The sequence below is a fragment of the Pseudochaenichthys georgianus genome, chromosome 5, assembly GCF_902827115.2.
Source record: "Pseudochaenichthys georgianus chromosome 5, fPseGeo1.2, whole genome shotgun sequence".
Taxonomy (NCBI): domain Eukaryota; kingdom Metazoa; phylum Chordata; class Actinopteri; order Perciformes; family Channichthyidae; genus Pseudochaenichthys; species Pseudochaenichthys georgianus.
Window position 1 is genome coordinate 16,335,210 of NC_047507.1, and position 24,862 is coordinate 16,360,071.

At 41.0% G+C, this 24,862-nt stretch overlaps 1 long non-coding RNA gene across 1 annotated transcript; it reads right to left on the reverse strand.

Annotated features, from left to right (window-relative positions):
* Positions 1-19,052: 19,052 nt before the first annotated feature.
* Positions 19,053-21,376, reverse strand: LOC139433816 (uncharacterized). The gene is made up of 5 exons (XR_011643218.1): positions 21,310-21,376; positions 20,951-21,037; positions 20,322-20,530; positions 20,081-20,207; positions 19,053-19,998 (listed from the first exon to the last, which is right to left on the reverse strand). It is a non-coding gene; the product is annotated as an uncharacterized lncRNA (long non-coding RNA).
* Between the last annotated feature and the right edge of the window lie 3,486 nt (positions 21,377-24,862).

The following is a 24,862-nucleotide window of genomic DNA, read 5'->3' on the forward strand; positions in this document are numbered from 1 at the left end:
GAGGAATGCACCGGGTTCGACTGTCTTTCTAGCAGCTCTGTAGCTCCATCCACGAGTAACGTTTCCACGTCAAGTGTTATGTATGCTAGCAGCAACACACCGAGTTAACTACATTATACAAACATGGGTTATGATTAGAGGTAACTGAGTTATTTATTTTGTTAAAGTTTCAGCTATTCTGTTTACAGTTCTGTCATCACATTATTTAATATGATTTGTTAAAACATTGTTGTTTCTTTTGATGTGAAATATTATGTATTTAATTTAAATAAAAAGCAATGTTAGTTTTGTTCACAATTTGTTAAGTTAGTTTACCTTATTTTTTTCTCCAAAATAACCGATAAAAGTAATATTAAAGGACCGGATCGATAAGACATAGACATACTTTATTGTCATTTCAACAAGACACAGAGTGTACTATTACAACGAAATTGCGTTGTACTGGCTGCAGGAACAGGACAATATAAAAACTTGCTAAAATTGTACATATAAATAAATAATAGTGACGTGGTGCTGATAAAATTAAAGATAAAGTGTGCATTTAAAATATAAAGACTTACTATACATATAAATAAAATAGACATACTATAACAAATATGTGCTCTTTACATAATAATGTAATCTTTATGTTTCTGGTCTACTTGCTGTTCAGCAGTCTCTTGCTGGAGGGCAGCAGGGAGAACAGAGCATGGTGAGGATGAGTGGGGTCTTTAAAAATGTTCTGGGCTTTTGTCAGGCAGCGTTTCTGAGCGGTGTCTCTGATGAGGGAGAGAAACTCTGATGATCTTCTCTGCTGTCCTGACCACTCTCTGCAGAGACTTCCGGTCTTTTGCGTTGCAGTCTCTCGACCAGATGGAGATGCCGCTGATCAGCACGCTCTCTATGGTTCCTCTGTAGAACGTGGTGAGGATGGGAGGGGGGAGCTGTACTCTTCTCAACCTGCGCAGGAAGTGTAGGCGCTGCTGTGCCTTCTTAAATAGTGATGTAGTGTGAGTGGACCAGGTCAGACTGCTTGTGATATGCACCCCCAGGAACTTGGTGCTGGCTGTAGTCTTCACTGCTGTGCCGTTGATGTGGAGTGGTGGGTGACAGTGCTTTTTGTTCCTGAAGTCGACAATAATCTTTTTTGTTTTATCGACATTCAGGATCAGGTTGTTGGTGTTACACCAGTCTGTCAGATGTTTCACCTCCTCCCATGTAGGCCTGTTCGTTGTTGTCCCTGATGAGTCCCACCACTGTTGTATCGTCCGCGTACTTTATGATGTGGTTGGTACTGAACCTGGAGCATAAGCATAAGCGCTATCTATAAAAGTAGTAGTACCGTTAAAGCCTTAACGATACCCATCCCTATGTGGATGTCAGTTTTACACACATTCTGAGGCCGCCGTGCCTATATTTTTTGTTTTCACTGCTAATTTATGCTTATGTTCTATTAGTGCATTAAAAAATCATTAATGAAGTTTCAGCTCAGACCCCACGCTTAATATGTCTCCCCCTGGCCCACCTACATTTCTCCAGGCCCACCCACACAATAATTCCTGGCTACGCCACTGATTCTGCGCCATTGATTGTTTCATTTCTCCAAACACATACAGTAGAAATGCCTGTTTTGAAGCCTTAAAATGGTGCAGAAAAAGGACTTTACATTGTATTATACTTAAAGACAGGACTATTCAGTTAAGAGAAGAGAAAAAAGGAAAGAAAACTGTTATAATGGGTGATGTAACATTAATGACAGACATAATATGAGGTCCTTGGCACACATTGTGTGATCATGGGGCATCACCCTTACAGCATCAGGACAATATCATATGGAGTCAGACACTGGACGTGTGCTGGAGGCGTTGACTGGGACTGATGGAAGCATGAGGCTGATGAGACTGAAGAATCTGCGAGGAACGAATTAGCGGCTGAGAAATAGTTATATATTAAAAGACACCAGCATCATAAGAGGGCAACCAGAGTGACATAGTGTGTCAGTGTGCTGAAGGATATTTGTGACCAGCTATCCAGGCCAGACTCTAAAGAAGTTCCAAGGTGTAAAAATGCTGCTGCCGGAGTACTGACTGGAAGTATTGCTGATATCGTGTCTACCATCCTCTTAAAATACTCTGTCCAACAATATAAGTTTCAGGAAGAAATGTTTTTTAACGCTTATTAAAAGAAAAACATGTATTCTTGTAGTCGGGAGGGGACATTGACAGAGGATTACTGGAAAAGTACACAGTAAGTAGCCTACTTCATAGTAGCCTACTTGTGGGGATAGTTTCACTAGTACTGAGTCCAACAGGATCAATATCACGAAGAACTAATGGCAACAAAAAATAATTCCCTCATCAAACTTAGCAGAAGTGGCTTGATTTTGTTCTCAGCAGGGGACTTTGACAGAGGATTTCTCAAAAAGTAAATTATAAGTAAATTACTTCAATGTATTGTAAGTAGTAGGCTAACTAATACAAAGTCAAACAGTATCAATTTCATTCAGTGTTATAGCAGAATGTTTAATACAGCGTATTTCTGATATTCATTAAAGATCACATGGCATTCCATATGATATGTTATTGAGTTGGGTCACACACAGTTAGAGAGACAATGGTCTCACTGTGAACCTCTGTCGCCTGTCAGCGCAACTTACATGATGCCGTTTAAAACATATAATAATAAAGGGCGGGCCGTCAGCGAACTGAGCTGGCCTTTCTCCGCATCTGATTCATGTCATCAGATTTTAGAAAAGCGTTTTAGCCAATCTAAATTAAATATGCGGGACATCGTCTCAATGTACGTACAAGTCGTGAAAATGCTGTGCAATACCGCACAAAGCGGGACATCTGGGGCCTCATTTATAACGATGTGCGTAGGATTCACGTGGGAAGGTTGCTTACGTAGTAGAAATCCAAAAAATAGGTACAGACATTTTCCGATTCACCGAACATTGCGTACCGGCGAGGAAAGTGCGTACAGCACTTCCTACGCCGGTTTCCCTTTATTTGATTTTTTTTTTTGATTTTGATATACTTTATTAATCCCCGTGGGGAAATTGTTTCTCTGCATTTGACCCATCCTAGTGTTAGGAGCAGTGGGCAGCCATTTTGAACAGCGCCCGGGGAGCAGTGTAGGGAACGGTGCCTTGCTCAGGGACACCTCGGTAGCACTTGGTCTTGCCGGGACTTGAACTGGTGACCTTCCAATTGCCAAGCCAAGTCCCTATCGACTTCGCCACCACATAAATCACAATCGACTCAAAATGCGGTGCAGCTTTTGCGGGCTTCACGTAAAGCCCATATTTGCCTATAAATAGTCAAAGAAACGCCCATTCATTCATTCATTCTGACTGACTGCATGAAGAAGATCGCAGGAAATGACGACAGAACAGCTAAAAAAGACATCTCACACACCGTGTCAGATTTTGGTTATTTTGGGGAGGTCGAGATAAATCACATTGTTTGGTGGATGCAGTTTGAACCAGAGTAGCAGCATGGAGGTCGGATCGTCACCAAAATAAATAAATAAGTGGACCGAAAAAGGTTAATGAGAAAATAAATACACATAGCCTTCCTCAGGCAGTGTGTTTGTACCGGGGACAGGAGACACCCCCCCTTGATGAGAAACTGTAAGAAGTGAACGGGGAATCCCTCCGGAGTGGAGTCATGACGACTGGATCTGAATTATGTTTTTGTATTTGGTGGTTTGTGTTCCAGCTGTCGATCAGCTGTGCGCAGCGTCTCCACTGCAGCCTGTGAGTCTCAACCCCCCCCCCCCCCCCGCAGCAACACCAGTTAAAGGAAATACAACCAATGTGTTGTGTTATATTAGCTGTACAATTTACCACATATGGTGTTCTTAGCATCCATACTCCTGTGTTTTACGAGCAACTTATCAAGTCTTGGCAAACGGCATAACACACGAATAAACATGATAAAACCATGCTCATATCTACAACCTATAGAAATGCAAAACGGCGTCAGTTTAGACCAGTGGCGTAGCCAGGAATTATTGTGTGGGTGGGCCTGGAGAAATGTAGGTGGGCCAGGGGGAGACATATTAAGCGTGGGGTCTGAGCTGAAACTTCATTAATGATTTTTTAATGCACTAATAGAACATAAGCATAAATTAGCAGTGAAAACAAAAAATATAGGCACGGCGGCCTCAGAATGTGTGTAAAACTGACATCCACATAGGGATGGGTATCGTTAAGGCTTTAACGGTACTACTACTTTTATAGATAGCGCTTATGCTTATGCTCCAGGTTCAGTACCAACCACATCATAAAGTACGCGGACGATACAACAGTGGTGGGACTCATCAGGGACAACAACGAACAGGCCTACATGGGAGGAGGTGAAACATCTGACAGACTGGTGTAACACCAACAACCTGATCCTGAATGTCGATAAAACAAAAAAGATTATTGTCGACTTCAGGAACAAAAAGCACTGTCACCCACCACTCCACATCAACGGCACAGCAGTGAAGACTACAGCCAGCACCAAGTTCCTGGGGGTGCATATCACAAGCAGTCTGACCTGGTCCACTCACACTACATCACTATTTAAGAAGGCACAGCAGCGCCTACACTTCCTGCGCAGGTTGAGAAGAGTACAGCTCCCCCCTCCCATCCTCACCACGTTCTACAGAGGAACCATAGAGAGCGTGCTGATCAGCGGCATCTCCATCTGGTCGAGAGACTGCAACGCAAAAGACCGGAAGTCTCTGCAGAGAGTGGTCAGGACAGCAGAGAAGATCATCAGAGTTTCTCTCCCTCATCAGAGACACCGCTCAGAAACGCTGCCTGACAAAAGCCCAGAACATTTTTAAAGACCCCACTCATCCTCACCATGCTCTGTTCTCCCTGCTGCCCTCCAGCAAGAGACTGCTGAACAGCAAGTAGACCAGAAACATAAAGATTACATTATTATGTAAAGAGCACATATTTGTTATAGTATGTCTATTTTATTTATATGTATAGTAAGTCTTTATATTTTAAATGCACACTTTATCTTTAATTTTATCAGCACCACGTCACTATTATTTATTTATATGTACAATTTTAGCAAGTTTTTATATTGTCCTGTTCCTGCAGCCAGTACAACGCAATTTCGTTGTAATAGTACACTCTGTGTCTTGTTGAAATGACAATAAAGTATGTCTATGTCTTATCGATCCGGTCCTTTAATATTACTTTTATCGGTTATTTTGGAGAAAAAAATAAGGTAAACTAACTTAACAAATTGTGAACAAAACTAACATTGCTTTTTATTTAAATTAAATACATAATATTTCACATCAAAAGAAACAACAATGTTTTAACAAATCGTATTAAATAATGTGATGACAGAACTGTAAACAGAATAGCTGAAACTTTAACAAAATAAATAACTCAGTTACCTCTAATCATAACCCATGTTTGTATAATGTAGTTAACTCGGTGTGTTGCTGCTAGCATACATAACACTTGACGTGGAAACGTTACTTGTGGATGGAGCTACAGAGCTGCTAGAAAGACAGTCGAACCCGGTGCATTCCTCCGTCTGGATGTGGAGCACACTTTTGCTAAATGTTTAGACACATTGCTCGTGTTACCGCCCTTAAATACTAAACTCTTATTCCACTTTTGGTAACGAGTATTGTCCCCATCGACACGGCTATAGTTTCACCACACCTCGGAGCGCGTTCTCTCCGCCATCTCCTCCGTGTGTGTGTGTTGCTGCATGTAGCAGCTGCGTGTGTGTAAACTGCCCCGCCCCCTCGCACACAGACGGGGGATAGATCTCTTAAACGGAGTTGGCGACACTTAAACTGCAATGTAATGTTTGTGTAGCAATAATACATACAACATATATCGGGGGCACAGGTTGTTTATCCTTGACAGTCGCACAGTGGGCACACACTGAGTGTTTTCATATTCAGCAAATGTGTACACGCTAAACTGCAGACCTCAAGAAGAAATAATACGTTCATTCACTCACGGCAAAAGTTACTTTACTTACTATAAAAACTCACGGTAAAAAAATGCACTCCCTATTCCATTGTCATGAAGGTGGAATCTAACTATATCCAGAATAAGTTGTATTGGATCCAGGCTAGAAACATGTTTATTTCTGCTGTAAAGTTGGGCATTTTAACATGGGGGTCTATGGGAATTGCTCCTTTTTGCATCCATCCCCTGTCGGCCACTAGATGAACTGCAGTTTGTGGCACTTCCTTCTGGGCTTCCCGGCTCTGCGCTATGAAGAGCTGATTGGCTGTGGGTGGGCCAGACGTGCATGTGGGTGGGCCCAGGCCCACCCGGGCCCACCCACAGCTACGCCGCTGCGCAGAATTGTACTTTATAAACTATGAATCTTGTGGTGCTTGAAAAAATACACACTGGCTAAGCCGGCCAGGATAAATGCCGTTTTTGGAGCCCTTTTTTGCAATATTTATTAAAATGTCACTAGTTATTTAAACAAACCCCTATCTGAGGATAATACAAGCAACCATAAAACACCCTTTGAGAGCCATTGAAGCCCATGAAGAATGTATCCTTCCGCAAATCTTTTCAACTCCTGTATTAATAAAGCTGCCACGTGTTTTCAAATGTGTGCAGAACATTACAAATATTCCTCATTTGCAGTATTTTATTTTAAAAGTGTTCAGAAAGACTGAATCAAATATGCTATATCTATAGAATATCGATATTGTTCTTAACTTCAATCAAAGTCAATTTAAATAGCGACTTTCCAAGGGGTAAAAATGCTGCTGCCGGACTACTGACTGGAAGTATTGCTGATATCATGTCTACCATCCTCTTAAAATACTCTGTCCAATAATATCAGTCTCATGAAGAAATGTTTTTTTAACGCTGATTCAAAATAGCAGAGAAACATGCATTCTTGTTCTCAGGAGGGGACATTGACAGAGGATTAGTCAAAAAGTACACAGTAGGCTACGTACTTCATAGTAGGCTACTTGTGGGAGTAGTTTCACTACTAGCCTACTGAGTCCAACAGGATCGATCTCACGAAGAACTAATGGCAGAAACAATTATAACAAACTCGAGAGACGGCTGAGTTGACCGCAGTGCAGAATCGCTGTAGGCTATAGTTTAAATCTCCTAACAATGTTGTCCATTTTAGACATAGGCCCGCCTATTATATTTCCAGCCCTTAATAACATTCATTTTCTGGGCTCAATATGTGTCTTGGCTGTTTTCGTTGTGAAAACAAATGGACCGTAGATACACGGATTGACCGTCCTCACCTGCGCTCTTATTTTGAAAGACAACTTCCGGTAGCAGAATATGAAAAAACGGTTTTTTTTTTGTTTTTGTTTTCTAGTGATTTGATTTTTAGTTTTGAGAAGTAGAAAATGAAAATCATCCCGTTTTTTAAATTTAGTAAATCCCTTTTTGACCATGATAAAGAAAAACGCCTTGTATTTCAATTTTGGTTTTTCAATTTTAAAACGAAAATCAAATATCCAGTCGTTTTTTGTTTTTGAATTTCCATTTGTGAAAAGAAAATCCAATGACCAAAACATACACTGACCTTTTTTGTATTAGGGTTTCTCGTTATCCGTCTTTTGATTCAGACAACACATTTATTTAAAATGGAAAAAACGGAAAACCAAAGCCGGTTTCCCGTTTTTCCATTTTAAATCAAAAACGAAAAAAGGCTGGTATTTTCGTTTTTTGGCTTTTGGTTCAAACGAAAAATCAAACTAACAAAACGTACACGGACCGTGCAGCTATATGTTTTATTTATTTCAAAGTGGGCCCATTTTAATAATATTTTTTTTCCTTCAAATGTGCAGAGGACTCCCCAAGTGCTGTGTTTAATTTATTTTAAAGTATGCCTGTGTATTATTTTTAATTCTCCTTATAAGAGTTCTTTGTTTCTTATTAGAGGTTAACAGTTTTATATCATGTAATAAATAGCCTAATAAATGCTAAAAAACTGTAGTTTTTGTCTGATATAACAATACAAAACTATGAAATATGTTTTGCGGCTCCAGGCAAAAACATTTTTTGGAAAAAGGAGCAAAATGGCTCTTTTGGTCAAAAAGGTTGCAGACCCCTGAGTTAAGGGGAGAGGCTGAGCATCACCATGAAATGTGCAAATTCACATAAAAATTAATAAAAGGGGAAAAAAATGCTCCATGTTTTTTAGGCTGTAAACTTTAACTGTTATGTAAGCCAACTAGACAGACAGTTTATCACTCTTCCTCCTGTACATTAGCAGATAAAAGGCATACAATATGATCAGATCATGCATCTGCTGATGTAAAGGACTGTAGTACATAAACAATAGGATGCAGGTGGTGTCATATAACACGCGTGGCCTACGTGTGGGGCACAGTGCTGGTGATAAAGCGAGGCGGCTGGTTGTTGATAAACTGTTGGAGGAATGTGATATTCTGTGCTTACAAGGAGACATGGTTACCTAAGCAAGATCTGGAAAGGGTGAATACACTACATGCTAATTTTCATGGAGTTGGAGTCAACTACTGATCTCTGTGATAAAATTGCCCATGGCAGGAAACCTGGGGCCTATACTGCGAACCTGGTTCAACCTAACCTGGATATGTTTGAGTTAGCCGGTTGGCTTAATCCAAAACATACGCGCTCTCGCTAAACTGTACTACGACGCTGGTTATCAAGTGGATCGCTCAAGCCAGCCGTGTCCTATCTAGTTAGGTGCGCGTTCACATGAAAGGGGTGGTATTTGGAGCATTCGACCAATCACAAACATGGAGAAGCGCACTGACAGCGCAGCGTCATACTTCCTGAATGAAAAGTGAACTTTAATACTAGTCAAAAATGAAGAAGTTAAACTTTAAACATCCATGACTTAAACACTTTATCCAGGATAAAAGCCACATAGCTGCACCTGCAAGGTGAATACAGCTGGTAAAAGAAAAAGTGTTTGAATGCGTACATTAACAGGTTTATGATATCACTGCCCCGTCTAAAACACGATCTGACTTCAATTACATTTGTCTCGAGTGTTTCGTCAACTTATGTGTTGCTTAAAATAATACTTCTGCATACAGTATGTGACACTGTGAGTGTTGCACGGCCAGATACGGCTCAGCTGACTCAGATAAGGAGAGATATGATACATTATGAAGTGATATGCCGCGGACTGTACTTAATGTTACTCTGATCCGGTTACTTATGTTGTGGCCGATATTTAAGTAAGCTTTCTTAACGCTAATGTTATAATAGTCAGATTGCTCTGAAGATGGGAGGTGATATTCTATTAATGTTCACGTTCACACAGTCGGTGATTTTTGCCGGCCGTCTTTCCTGCGACGGCAGTTTTTCTGTATTTCCTTTCTCCTGTAATATGACTTGATCGCTTTAAACTCCGCACACTGAGCTCTGATTGGTCAGCAGGCGGTGCTTTCACTGAGTTGAGCTCTTAGCCTGCAACCTAACCTGGTCCCGACCAGGTTAGCTGCTTAGCATATATTACCATGGAGATCTAGCTTGCTAAAAAGAGAACCAGCTTCGTAGGACCGGAAAGCCGGAGTTTTCCCTGAATTTAGCCGGCTAAGCGAAAATCCTGCTTCGCAGTATACCCCCCTGGTGGTGTGGCGATTCTCTGGAACAGTAAATATGATCCTTTAGTTACAGTGGTAAGATTGGACGTCGACTGGGCCATTGGTATAGAGATCAAGTATGAAAATAGGTCATTTATTATCGTAAATATTTTTCACACCTTATGAATCATATGAAAATGAATATCGCAATAGAATGGCATTTGTTAACGCATTCATTAAGGATAATGCCACAACCTGTGTGTATGTAGTGGGGGACTTGAATGCTGACATTTCGGATGATAAATCTCTGTTTAGCAAATGTTTACTGCATTTTTGTAATGATAATAATCTCATACTGTCAAGTAAATCTCTTCTACCTGAGAAAAGCTTTACATATATTAGTGAAGCATGGCATACTATGTCATGGCTAGATCACTGTATATGCACAGCTGATGCACACGCTTCTCTGGACAACATTGACATTTGTAATGAGTTGGCCACTACAGATCATATTCCTTTTGTATTGACCCTAAATGGTGAAAATATTCCAGTGCCATCTGTTGATGACAATAAAACGTACACAGGGAGGCTGGATTGGTCAAAGTTAAGTGAGAAGGATATTAATCACTATACCTCACTCACTGACAAATCATTAGACTTGGTTGTAATTCCTAGAGAAGCAATGCTGTGCAGTGACACCAACTGTAAAAATGTGCAGCATGGTAGTGATCTATGTTTTACATATGATCTTATTATTGATGTGTTAAATTCCTCAAGTAAGGGTTTTTACAACAGTAACAAAAAGGAGCATAGTATAAAACCTGGATGGAATGAACATGTGACTGAGTTACACACTGCTGCTAGAGATTCTTTTAAATTGTGGGCCGAATCAGGAAGGCCGAGACAGGGGTCTTTGTTTGAACATAAACAGTCCACTAATGCCAAATATAAGTATGCTGTCCACTTCATTAAAAAAAACGAGGACACAATGAGGGCTGACTCACTTTCCAGAAAGCTGCGCAACAATAGTTGCTATGATTTCTGGAAAGAGGTCAAAGTCATAAACAGCTGTAATACTCCCTTAGCGTCTGTCAGCGTTGAGAGAGGCAAGCAGGACCCAAATGCAGATTAACAGAAAATACCTTTATTTCAAGGTTTAAAGACATAACTCTTCCCACTGAACACAGTCCAACAATAACAAGGAACTAACAAAGACTAACAGAAAACACAGAACCTAAATGCACACATGACTAATCAAACAAACAAGAGACAGGTTAGGAGGGAGGAGAAAACACAGGGGCACCAGGTGAACACAATCGGGTAATCAGGGAGGGAAAACAGACAGAAACCAACAGGCAAAACAGGAGGTGAACACTTTTCAAAATAAAACAGGAAACCAAAGACAGAAAAAGACAAGACAAAACACAACACAGACAGATCGTGACACCGTCTTCCATTGAAGGAGTGTGTGGGTCAGGTAGCATCGCAGAACTGTGGCGACAACACTATTATGAGTTGTTCAACTGTGTTAAGAGTGATGCATTTGTGGTTGAAAAGGTTGACTCCACTGAAAATGTTACAGTTAGATCAGAGGAAGTCTACAACACTATAATGAATCTAGAAAATAACAAAGCTTGTGGCCCGGATCTCATCTCAGCTGAACACTTAAAAAATGCCAGTCTTAAGCTTGCACCTCTTCTTGCTCTGTGTCTTACTGGTTTCCTTAATCATGGTGTGTTACCAGATTCCATGTTATCTGTGCCAGTCATCAAGGATAAAGCTGGGAAGATTAATGGCATTGATAATTACAGACCCATTGCTTTAGCTAGCATTCTCTCCAAAGTGTTGGAGAAAATTCTGTTGGATAGGCTGGAACCACAGCTGACAACCAGTTTGGTTTTAAAAGAAAACATGGCACAGATATGTGTATTTTTGCTTTAAAGGACATTATAGCAAAATATAGAAGCCATAATTCCACCATGTTTCTGTGTTTTATTGATGCTTCCAAGGCATTTGATAGACTGAATCATTTCAAATTATTTGACAAAATGTGCCAGAGAGGGGTACCCAAGTACATAATAAGGATCTTAGCCTTTTGGTATGCACATCAGACTATGCAGGTGAAGTGGGGCAATACTGTGTCTGAACATTTTTATGTTGGTAATGGGGTCAAGCAAGGTGGGATTGTATCTCCTTTGTTGTTTAATCTGTACATGGATGATCTGTCTAGGAAACTGAACTTGTGTAAAACTGGCTGTGTCATCGGTGCTACTGTTGTCAACCACCTTATGTATGCTGATGATTTAATCATCTTCTCCCCATGCAGTGCTGGCATACAACAGCTTCTGAGGACTTGTTCCCAGTATGGCATTGATTTTAATATTAAGTATAACGCCAAAAAGAGTAGCATTATAATTGTGCGAAGTAAAGAAGATAAAAAGGCTGTATTTCCTAATTGTATTCTCAGTAGCAACATTCTTCTTGTGTGCAGTGAGATTAAGTACCTTGGTCATTATATTTCTGATGATCTCACAGATGACAAAGACATCCATAGACAACGCTGCAAACTGTATGCCCAGGCAAACATATTAATGCGGAAATTTCACAAGTGCTCTGTAGATGTCAAGGTATCACTTTTTAAAGCTTTCTGTACACCATTGTACACGGCTCACCTGTGGAGTAACTACACGGCTCACCTGTGGAGTAACTACAAGGCAAGAAGCATACAAAAACTAAAAGTTGCATACAATGATGCTTTACGGTTGCTGCTGAGCGTACCAAGATGGCACAGTGCCAGCCAGCTGTTTGTTAACTTGGGGGTACCTACTTGTCAAGCCCTTTTAAGAAAGTTAGTGTAAAAATTCATGTGTCGCCTAGAAGACTCGGACAATCATGTTATCTTGATTTTAATTAACCCTATGAAGAGTTCTACCCGGTTCTCTTCCATGATTTTGAGACATTGGCGCAATAGCCTATACAGACAGTGAGCATGTGTGGCTAGCTGTGATTGAACTGATTTTATGTTTTTATCTGTTTGTTTTTATCTGTTTTGTGTTTAGCTTTTTATCTTATTTATTGATGTGTGTCTTGTCTTTTTGTATGTGATATGGACCTTGAGTCTGAAATAAAGATTGAAGAAAAAATACTTAGATGAATGTTAAATAAAGAATGCTGGAAATATCTGCATCTCCATTAGCTGTTATGGAAATCTGGCTCCCAAACACGGCTGGAGAGTACAAGTCAAATGATCAAAACAAATAAATGGTGAATCGAGAAAAGCTGTCTTTTGGTTATTTATTTGAAGCTTCAAATACACGATACAATAATATAATATGTCAATGTCAGAACAATGGAGTGCGCAGAACAATGGAAAAGCAAAGGTTATATAGCAAATGAGTGGGAACGTGAGAAATCTGGATTCACACAGTCACATATTGTTATTAGACACCTGGCCTTGAGCGGGAGATAGCATAACGGTTCTCAGAGCAGGGAAGTTCGTGTGTGACTGTGTATGAGTCTCCCAGTAGTCAAAGCAGCTCTGTGGCCTTGACGCGTCTGGGAATAAACCCATAACAGAATATAATAATAATAAAATAAAGCACATCAGGAAATAAGAAGCATTTGGTTTAAGCATATGAAAGATATATAATAAGGATGATATATTAGAAACATTTCCACTACATTCTCCCCTTTTGATCATACTTGATCAATAGAAAAACCAAATGATAGGATAGACTGATATAACACATCAATGAATACACTCCATCGCTGGTTTAAGTAAACACATCACAAATATATCATAGAAAACTGGCTGTTTTTGTGGAGGACAGACTCCAATATAATGTAAGCAAAAGAGAGGATAAGAGAAGAGGGTATGCATGATTATATTGATAAATCGGAATCAGACTCTTCTGATTCTAGCAAAGGATTGTCGTGTAATGGAATAGCAGTATACTGAACGAAAGCTGAGGATACCATGCTGGAAACGCACTTCTTCAGTATTGGGATAATCAAACAGGTACAACTGATTAATAGGCCAAAAATGATCGCTTTCATGTCGGCTAACAGGTTGTTAAGATGCAGCACAGTGTCAGTGATGTTCTTGGTGGCGTCGGGAATGTAAGTGCAACAGGAGTCACCGATCACATGACACAGGCCACCCTTTGAGGCGAACAAAAGGTCAAGAGCGAATTGGTGCTGCATGAGCATGTTCCTAGAGGCTATTATGAATGGGGTCAATGCCTGGAAGCCTTGCGTCATTTCGTAAGTGAGGTTCTCTAGCCGGACGTGTAAGGTATCTATTTTATGGGCATTGTTTACTGTACCCCACCATGGGAACAGGCCACCCATGAATTTAGCTCCAGCGGACGTCATATCTCTTTTTCCTTGTGGTGGTCGGGGTGTTGGAACTCTGGGTAATGATGTGTCGTGTGCATTAAGGACGTGAGTACAGTGGCTGCTGGATTCAAATCCACTAGAGTGCATGTCCCTATCCAAAGGGGAGCCAGAACTTGATAGAGCTTGTTGCCGCACAACCAAACGTAATCTTCTGGCGCGCTAAACCCAGCATCACTGGGCCACGCCAGTTGGAGGGAAATATGTTTAACATCAGGGAATGCTACGTTAGAAAGGATTCTCTCAGGGGCACCGGATATGTGACAATACGAGATTTTGTAAGCACCGGGAAAAAATAAGGTGGTGTAAGAGACGTTTTGTGGTAAACGAGGAACCAGAGAGCATATGGAACCGCTCAGCTGGCACTCGCTCGTGACACCTTGTGTGTAGTGTGTTTTGGTGTATGTAGTGCAAGTGTGGTGCTGGTGGTGACTAGGACACGTCACTTGCTGTCATCTCTGTTGGTGACTCGGACACGTCACTTGTTGTCATCTGTTGGTGACTCGGACACGTCACTTGTTGTCATCTGTTTGTGACTCGGACACGTCACATGTTGTCATCTGTTTCTGTTGGTGACTTGGATATGTCACTTGTTGTCATCTGTTGGTAACTTGGACATGTCACTTGTTGTCATCTCTGTTGGTGACTTGGACACGTCACTTGTTGTCATCTGTTGGTGACTTGGACATGTCACTTGTTGTCATCTGTTGGTGACTTGGACATGTCACTTGTTGTCATCTGTTGGTGACTTGGACATGTCACTTGTTGTCATCTGTTGGTGACTTGGACATGTCACTTGTTGTCATCTGTTTCTATCGTTTCTCCTTTCCTGTGACTACGACCTTGCAGTGGCTGGCGTGGACCCACGTAGCTCTCTCGGCGACCTTGACCGCTGTCTGGGTGACGAGAAGTACCTGGTAGGGATCTTGCCAACGATTGGATTTCCAGCTCTTTCTCCGGAAATCCTTGATCAGCACGAAGTCGCCGGGTTGAAGGCGGTGAAGCGGACCAGTGGCAGTCGCTAAAGTGGATGATAGGTTAACACAATATGACAACATAGCATCCTCACACAAAGTTGTGGAGGGAAGAGGACATCCTGGAGCCTTGAGTCCAATCTGTGGAGGAGCCCCAAAAAGGATTTCAAATGGGCTGAGTTGACTCCGTGTTCTTTTCCGCATCCTCATGTACATCAGCACAATGGGCAGAGCTTGTGTCCATGACAGACCTGTGTCTGCACAGCATTTTGTTAGTTTGTAATTTTGCATAATGCAGATTAGCATGCTTCACAGTGCTTTTGAGCTGTTACTGTGAACCCCCTTGTGAACCACTCCTGATTTATAGACTCTAACATCCCCCCTTTTGACACATGATCCCACCCATGTGTCAACTTAGCGAAATGAGGGAAAAAATGTCTGGGAAGACATGGATTAGAATTTGGGCCAACCCAGATGCTGGATTTTAGGTCAAAAACAGCCCCAGCAGCCTTCCATTGAGCCTTCTCAACTGGCGTAGCTAGCTGCTGCATGGAAGTCAGTGATGACATTTTGTCAGTGAAGGAGGAGACAGGGATTTTAACAAATGAGTGTGCGTGAGGTGCGAGAGGAGTCAGAGCAGCTGCCTTTGCGGCTGAGTCAGCAGACACATTTCCTAGGGAAACTGGGTCTGTACTGCTTGCGTGTGCGGCACATTTACAGACTGCAACCTCAGATGGGAGCAGAATGGCGTCTAGTAAGCCTGCAACCAGTACATGGTTAAGTACTGGTTTGCCATCAGATTTCAGAAATTGTCTACACTTCCAAATAGCCCCAAAATCGTGTACTACCCCGAAAGCATATCGTGAGTCAGTGTAAATAGTCACGGTTTTGCCTTCTGCAAACGTGCAGGCTTCAGTTAGTGCGATGAGCTCTGCTGCCTGTGCTGAGAGGTGACATGGAAGCGGTCCAGAACGGAGTACAGCAGAATCTGAAACAACAGAAAAACCCACCCGATTAGTGCCCCCTTGGTCGCGAGAGGCAGACCCATCAACATACAAAATGAGGTCAGCGTTGGTCGGAGGAACGTCTTTTAAGTCCAAACAATAAAACCCTGTCTGTCTTTTAAGTCCGGTCTAGGTGTGCACACCATGGAAAGTACGTCAACCGTCTTCAGGCAATGTTCAAACTAAATGAAGTCTCTCCTTTTGAAACATCATGTGTTGAAATAAACACCTGCAGTTCAAAAATAAAAAAATTAATTGCCTAATATTTTTGTTGTGGAATCAATTAATTTCTTTCTTTAAAGGCAAAAACATGAAAAAGCTAAGAGAAAAACCCTATTGAATACAATATTATTTGGAGCAACTTAATTTATAAATAGTTGTCAACTTAAAAACATGTGTTCATGTTCAACATGTGGTAATTAAGTACATACAATTTAAGATTATATTTAAATAATACGGTAAAACAAGTTGGAACTTTGGAGTAATCAACTTAAAAACTTGTGTTTATGCTACCAATTATTAAGTGAGTGGTAATTGAAAACACCTCTGATTGTAGAGGAAAAGCCTTCTCCCCTAACTCAAATAACTTTGTTGCTTTAACAACATTTCAATAGAAGTTGTCTTAACTCAATAACCATCGATGCAACCTATTGCCTTGATTTTCTTTGTTAAGCCAAGGCATTTGTTGTTAGAGTGTACGTAGAATGGGCCTCCCATATAACCTGGCTGAGCCGATATAAAAACCAATCAGCAAATAACTTTTCAATACATTATTGATTACTATTTTTGTAGGTACTTTTAGGTTGGAAGTGAACATAAGTCATAGGTACATGGTGTACTTTTCCTTCACTACATGTATGTAATACCTTTAGTTACTTCACAGATGTGGATGAATGATGTGAAATATAATCAAGTGTTAAATCAGACTTTAGTTCCACCTGGAGTAAATCCACAAGCTACCCTGCAGTCTACAAAGTACTTCAGACTAGCTGCACCTTCACCAGCTTTGAGAACACTTTCATGATCAATCCTTATAAAACACATCATATATTATTCTGAAATGGACCAATCTGCACAACGACTACTTTTACTGTCTTTACTTTCACTATATTTTTCTAATACTTTTCTACTTTTACTTGAAGAACATTTTGAATGCAGGACTGTTACTGTAACACTCTGGTACTTCTACTTTTACTCAAGTACAATATCTGAGTACTTATTCCACTTCTGGTAGTGTATTAGTCTGAATTGTAGCTACAAAATCACACAGAGCTGCATACAAATAGAATAATATGTACACGTGTGTACAATGATTTGTAGGTAATTTTGACTACTCAAGACACCTCACTTATACATCTTCAAAGTATTGGCTTTCAGAATATTAAACTTGTTTCGGCAAATTCAGATGATAAAATACAACTTTGAAGCTTGTAACGGCATAATTACAAGCAGAGAACGGACTAATGTAACGTCACAGCAAGCATAACAACAGCCGTGTGTTATGAACACATACGCAAGAATGACATCATCTGTCGCTTAGTGACAGGTTTTGGCAGAGCAATGCAATACGCTTATCTGAAAGCGTTTTCCCCTCTCCTGTGACCACGACCATTTGTTATGGAAATCTGGCTCCCAAACACGGCTGGAGAGTACAAGTCAAATGATCAAAACAGATAAATGGTGAATCGAGAAAAGCTGTCTTTTGGTTATTTATTTGAAGCTTCAAATACACGATACAATAATATAATATGTCACAAGTCGCACAGAGTATAAGATAGTCTGCGCGAGAGTGCGCAGAACAATGGAAAAGCAAAGGTTATATAGCAAATGAGTGGGAACGTGAGAAATCTGGATTCACACAGTCACATATTGTTATTAGACACCTGGCCTTGAGCGGGAGATAGCATAACGGTTCTCAGAGCAGGGAAGTTCGTGTGTGACTGTGTATGAGTCTCCCAGTAGTCAAAGCAGCTCTGTGGCCTTGACGCGTCTGGGAATAAACCCATAACAGAATATAATAATAATAAAATAAAGCACATCAGGAAATAAGAAGCATTTGGTTTAAGCATATGAAAGATATATAATAAGGATGATATATTAGAAAAATTTCCACTACATTCTCCCCTTTTGATCATACTTGATCAATAGAAAAACCAAATGATAGGATAGACTGATATAACACATCAATGAATACACTCCATCGCTGGTTTAAGTAAACACAGGTTTCTATGAATCCCACCCTCAAGCATTTTTCAGGGTATGGTTCTAGGACTGGCACCAATAAATGGAGCAAGTTTCAGGAATGTCACACTTTTATTTTGTAAGATAGCAAGGGGGGGCATATCGTGATGGCCAGGCCTGTCATAAAATGCCCCCCCCCCAAAAAAGAGGTTTCTATGAATCCCACCCTCAAGCATTTTTCAGGGTATGGTTCTAGGACTGGTACCAATAAATGGAGCAAGTTTCATGAATGTCACACTTTTATTTTGTACGCATAGCGTATATAATAATATGCTGACAAAGACTATGTAACATTTGTAAACATATTTTGATTATTAGATGACAACTATGTAAAATTAAACAATACATTTTAAAGCACGTTTATACAGACAGGACGTAACAATAATGATTAAAAAAAAGATTTAAAAAAACAAAAACTGAAAAGGAAGTGACGAATGAATTTCGACATCTCAAATACGGAGCGAAAGTTAAACCATAAGAATCAGACTATGAGCTACCACTAAACAACTCACAGTCTGAATATTACCATTAATAAAAACCCTGAACGTTTACTTTTCGTTTTAAACATATTTTTAAGGTGTAAACCTATGGTGTAAACGTGTCATTTAGAGGCGTAAACGTATCATTTAGAAATGCGCGTTCCCGTGACAAGGGGGGCATTTCATGACGGGGAGGCATAATGTGACACAACACCGGTACTAAAAGTAGTTCATGCGAACCTTTTTACCCATAGACATATAAAGAGTAGACGCCGCATCGACCGCTACTGCCTATTGGCGCTGACGAGCCGTGGGCCCGCCATCTTGGACCGGTCACCCGCTCCACTGTGTGATCTGTCTGGCAGGCGCAATGAAGTGTCTGCGCATTTTATCAATCATAACTCGCTGAATACAAAACTGATTTTCACGGGGGGGGTTTTCTGCAAACGTCATATATGTAGGCATGATACCGGACACATGATTCGGCGTATTTTAATATTCATAGTAGGCTTAACAGCAATAGAATATTCTGGTATTTGATAGCCTATGTTATGTATGATAGGTATTTTGCAAAAGACACACGATATATAATATATACACACACACACATAAAAAAACACTAATGGTCTATATATGATAGAGAAGCAGATTGTGTAGGCCTATACTCAGCTATTTTAATAAGTTGAAAAATGAAGAAACAATAATACATTATACATAGACAGAAGTTATATATCAGTAAAAATGAATATCTATGTCATAAAAAATGAAAATGTACTTCTACATCTATATAAAAAATGTAAATGTTCAAGTTAAACACAAGAACATGACACCACCCCGCCCAAACCATATTTACACAAAGTTGCTCATGACACCCGAATGCCCCGTGCATGCGGCTCCTCCAAAGCATGACTGAGAACCTCTTTCTCATATCTTTGTCTTTGGGAAACCATCAAAATAAAAACGGGAGATTTGAGAGTCAACACAAAAACATTTTAAGAAGGAGGTCAAGCTTATTTTCTTCCTTCTTCTTCCTAGATAGATTAGATTAGATTTTAGATTTAGATTAGGACCCTTTGTGTTTCAGGTGACAAAGACTTCGTCAGGTAATATGCAATGGGAGCCTTCCAATGTCCTTGTAGGCCAACCACCATGAACACAAGAGCCTCAGTAGCAACATCGGTTTCATTGTTTCCATCACCCATGTCGACAAAACCAGACATTGACTGGTTATGTGGATTATATTGCACATGTTTTCTGATGGCCATGTCATCCAACATGAGTGAAACACATCCATATTTAGCCTGGTCTTCCTGGCATCTTCTCTCCAGCATATTCAGCATCATCTTGTTCAGGCCAGGCTTGCCATCCACCGAACACAGCCACCTGTAAAAAAATTGAGAAGTAGCTATTTAACGTACTTGCAACCGTAATTTCCAAAAATGAAATTGAACAACATTAAGACTACCTTTTTTTTTTAGTCTCTCTGAGGTATTTGTATGCCTTTGGACCATGTAGATGGAGTGTGAGGGCACATTCTCTGTGGTCCTTTGAGTACTCATGGCCCTGCTTTGCCTTGAAGTCTATTTGAAGATCTGAAATTGTATGAGAAAAAAATAATAAGTCCCCTTCATATAATAACAAAGGAGTTTAATAAAGAGTGTAAGAGTAAGATGTACATGAATTTCAAAGTGCTACTTTCATCTTACCGGAGTAGAAATCAAGCCTCTTTGAGTTCTTCATTAATGAGGTTCTTTTCCCTCAAATCCCCCAAAAGACTCCTCACTGTGGTCTTTGCCCTCTTTTCTCTAGCCATGGCATTCTTCCTCTCTCGCTCGAGACTCTCCACTCTTGCTAAAGCTTCATTGAGTCTGGCCTTAAGAGCAGTAGGAGAAGCAGGCGAGACATAGCTATGATCCTAGAAAGAGGGATGAACATGGTTTGAGTGATGTTTCACTTCACACACATCACTTTGACACAACTAGAGTATGGCCCACATTCTTTCTTATAGTCATCACCTGTCAAAGCCACTGCCAGCATCATGTGTGTGTGTGTGTGTGTGTGTGTGTGTGTGTGTGTGTGTGTGTGTGTGTGTGTGTGTGTGTGTGTGTGTGTGTGTGTGTGTGTGTGTGTGTGTGTGTGTGTGTGTGTGTGTGTGTGTGTGTGTGTGTGTGTGTGTGTGTGTGTGCGAGTGTACCAGGAATGCATGTTCAACATGTCTTCAATTGTGTGTGTATGGGTTTATTTGTGAGTGTGTTTAATATGATTGGTAGCAAACAAGAGAGATTTTACTTTGTCTAGGACCATTATGAATGATGTTGAAAATAGAAATACTCACATCATTAAGCTGAGGTTGTGAGTGTGAGGTTGAAGCTTCTGGGTCGTCCTGAGGGGCCACAGACAGGCTCTCTTCAGCTTTTCTGCCCTTTTCCGGCTAAAATGAAAAAGCAGAATACTTGACACACACACACACACACACACACACACACACACACACACACACACACACACACACACACACACACACACACACACACACACACACACACACACACACACACACACACACACACACACACACACACACACACACACACACACACACACACACACACACACACACTTCACCCTGCCCTGTTATTGATAATAGAATATTTACATTTATGAATGCTAATAACCTTATGATGATACACCTACTCTTTGGAGGTGAACCGGGAAGCTGAAGATGGAGGGAATAACACCATCTCTGAGTCGGACAATCTGTCCTGGCAAACTCGTCCTGCTTAAAATGCTCACTGCAAATCACGGATGACTCGCTTGCAGTGAACCCTTCCCTCCTCAAAGCAACTTCCCACTTCTTTCTCATATCTTTGTCTTTGGGAAACCTTCAAAATAAAAACGGGAGATTTGAGAGTCAACACAAAAACATTTTAAGAAGGAGGTCAAGCTTATTTTCTTCCTTCTTCTTCATAGATAGATTAGATTAGATTTTACTTTATTCATCCCACAACGGGGAAATGCACTTGTTACAGCAGCGATTTATAAAGTCTCAGTTGGCCATGAACATAATGTTTGCTGGCTACGATTTCGCTGGCGGACATCAATACAGTACAATAATATTCTATTTACAAAATACAACCAATTATAATGTTGAATCTTACTTGTGAAAAGTAATCCCCCGACCCCTGTTCGCAATCGTCCGCCGATTTGCACAGCAATATGCTGCACAGCAATATGCTGCACAGTGCTCTAGCATCTTGAAACCTCTGCTGTCTATGGGTAGAATGTCTGTACAATATGGGTAGGATGACCGGTCCAAGATGGCGGCCGTATTTCTTGCGCCCCAGCAGCCAATGCGGCGTCTACTCTTTATATGTCTATGTTTTTACCCCCTCGAAAGTCCCTGCTAGAGAGCAGGGACTTTCGAGCGGCTCTTTTTTGAGAAAAGAGCTATATTTCTGATTGGCTGGGCGGATTGCAAACCACGCCCCGTAAAACTCCCAAAAAGTTTTGTGAAGCCGCCATTTTATTATCCTCGCATTAGCATTATTAGCATTAGCATTAGCCCAGCGCAGAAACACAGAGAGACTAACTTATGGCAACACAAAATAAAACATGGGAGCGGTAGAGATGAGGAGGTGTCGGCGTTCTGGCGATTTACTCGGAAGGCTTCAGTAGAAGCTGCTGGGACTCCCAGCAGTATACGCCGTGAAGTGGTTTGCGGCCTGCCAGTAAACCCAAAGCAGAAGAAGAAGAAGTGACGTCAGCGGCTTCATTTGCCTAATCCACCCCCAGGGACTTTTTCTGGTGTGAACGCGATCTGTACTTAGTTCATGCGAACTAAAGAGTTCGCATGAACTAAGTTTGCATGAACCTTTGTGGGAAAAGTACCGCAGTGTGAACGCGGCTCTTGACACCTCTCGCGTGTCGGGGGGGGGGGGGGGAGAACTGCGCTGAGAACTGCGCACAAGCGGAGCTCATAAGCCGAGGACCCCTGTGCATGATCGGCCTGTAGGGAGGGACGGCCCTGGGTACAGTAGCCTACAGTGCTGCACCATCAGTGTCTGATTTATTAAAACAACAACATTGTAACCAGGGGCGGCGGGTGCTGTAGGCTAGGGAAGGCTAAGCCTTCCCACATATTTGTGTCACTGCATTCATGGTAAAATAAAAATATAATGTATAATGTTTGTGTCTTTGACATTAGCACTGCTATGCAGCTACCTGTGCCCTGTACTACGAAGCCAGTTCAAACCCTGGATATGTTTGAGTTATCTAAACTAACCCTAACAAACGAGATATCGACGCTGGTTCATATCAACTCGGTAAATCAAGCCAGGGCTTCTCTCACCAGCTGAGAGCGCGTTCACGTGAAAGGGGTGGGGTTAGCAACATTTGACCAATCACAAACAGGGACAAGTGTACTGACAGCGCAGCGTCATACTTCATTAATGAAAAGTAAACTAATATTAGACAAATATGAACATTAAAGTTCATATTTGTCTAATATTAGTCATCCATGACTTAAACATAATAATCCAGGATACAAGCCACCTGCAAGGTGAATACAGAACAACTGGTTAAAAAATAAATAAACTACCGAGTGTTTGAAAGCGTAACAGTTTTATGATATTACTGCCCCATCTAAGACACGAGTGGATCTGACTTTAATTACATTTGAGTTTAGTGTTTCCTCAACCTAATGTGTTGCTTAAAATAATACTTCTGCATACAGTATGTGACACTGTGAGTGTTGCACGGCCAGATACGGCTCAGCTGACTCAGATAAGGAGATAATATAGGCTATATCAGGGCCGGACTGGGACAATAAATCAGGCCGGGAATTATACACCCAGCCAGGCCACTACCAGTTTGTTGTGCCATTTTGCTGGATTTATTTGTCAATTTTTACAGCGTTGCTGCCCGTAGTGATAGCGCTCTAAATCTACTACCCAAAAATAAACATATGGACATGGGTTACTATTTAAAAAAAATTGCAAATCTATTTAGGAACATATTTTAAGTGGGGGTGTACCTCAAATCCTATAGGGAGGTCCGGGGGCATGCTCCCCCGGTAAGATTTTTTTTTAAATGTTGGACTTAAATGCATCAATCTGGTGCATTTTGAGGGGGAAATAAAGAGACTACACCCATATGAAACATAACTGTATACATTTAAAAAATCATAAGAACATGGCCATAACCAATAACATCCCATATCCAATATGAAAAAACATTGAAACTTGTTTATTTATTTGTTTTTGGTTCATTTTGAACCAGCCTCTCCTGTCTCCCCCCTCTCCCCCTGCTCCTCTTTGAGGCAGCAGCAAAGACTAGTTTTAGCTCTCAACAAGTTTTAATAGTTTATCTTACCTTTTTTCACCTACGTAGGTAACGTTTTTTTTTTTTTATTATTCATGCATATTTTACTAATCACTCCCCCCTCAAATGGAAATATGTGTTTACATAAATGGTGACCAAACCTTTTGAGACCCACTGAGATAACTTAGACTAAGTTAACTATCTAAACACTCAGAGAGTCCTTTACCTCACCTGAGCTGTAGTTATCAGTCTCTCAGTCTGACAGGAGAGGACTCTCCCCCCACCTTGTTGTTGAAAAAGCTCCTTATATCCGTTAGCGCAGCTAGCTAGCACCAGATGCTAACAACAACAACAATACACGTAACCGGTGCGCGCGCTTTATCTCACTCGCTCGCGCCACACATAACACACACCCTCCCGAGCTTGAATGACACACAGAGACCAATCGAGTATGATCTGTATGAAAGTGGCCATGTCGGCAGGCCACATCATGTAGACAGCCAGTCACCCTCTGTGAGGCAGAGTCAGACCCACATTTGCGCAGCGTTGCGTTCACAATACATACGTATTAAAAAAAAATCCTCAGGCCAGCAGGCCACTTAACAGGCCAGGCCATCGGGAAACCTCCCGGTCCTCCCGATGGCCAGTCCGGGCCTGGGCTATATTATGATATTATATGATCGATGATCTGATTGAATGTGATATGAATGATAAGTGCGACACGTCGGCGTCTTCTCTGCATACAGCAATTCAAACTGTATTTCCTTTATCCTGTAATATGACTTGATAGATTTAAACTGCGCACACTGAGCTCTGATTTTTCAGCAGGCGGTGCTTTCACTGAGTTGATCTCTTTTCTATAGACGCCGGAGGCAGGCAGCGTCAGATAAAAAAAAAGTGATTTAGCCTTCCCAAACCTGAGCCTCAC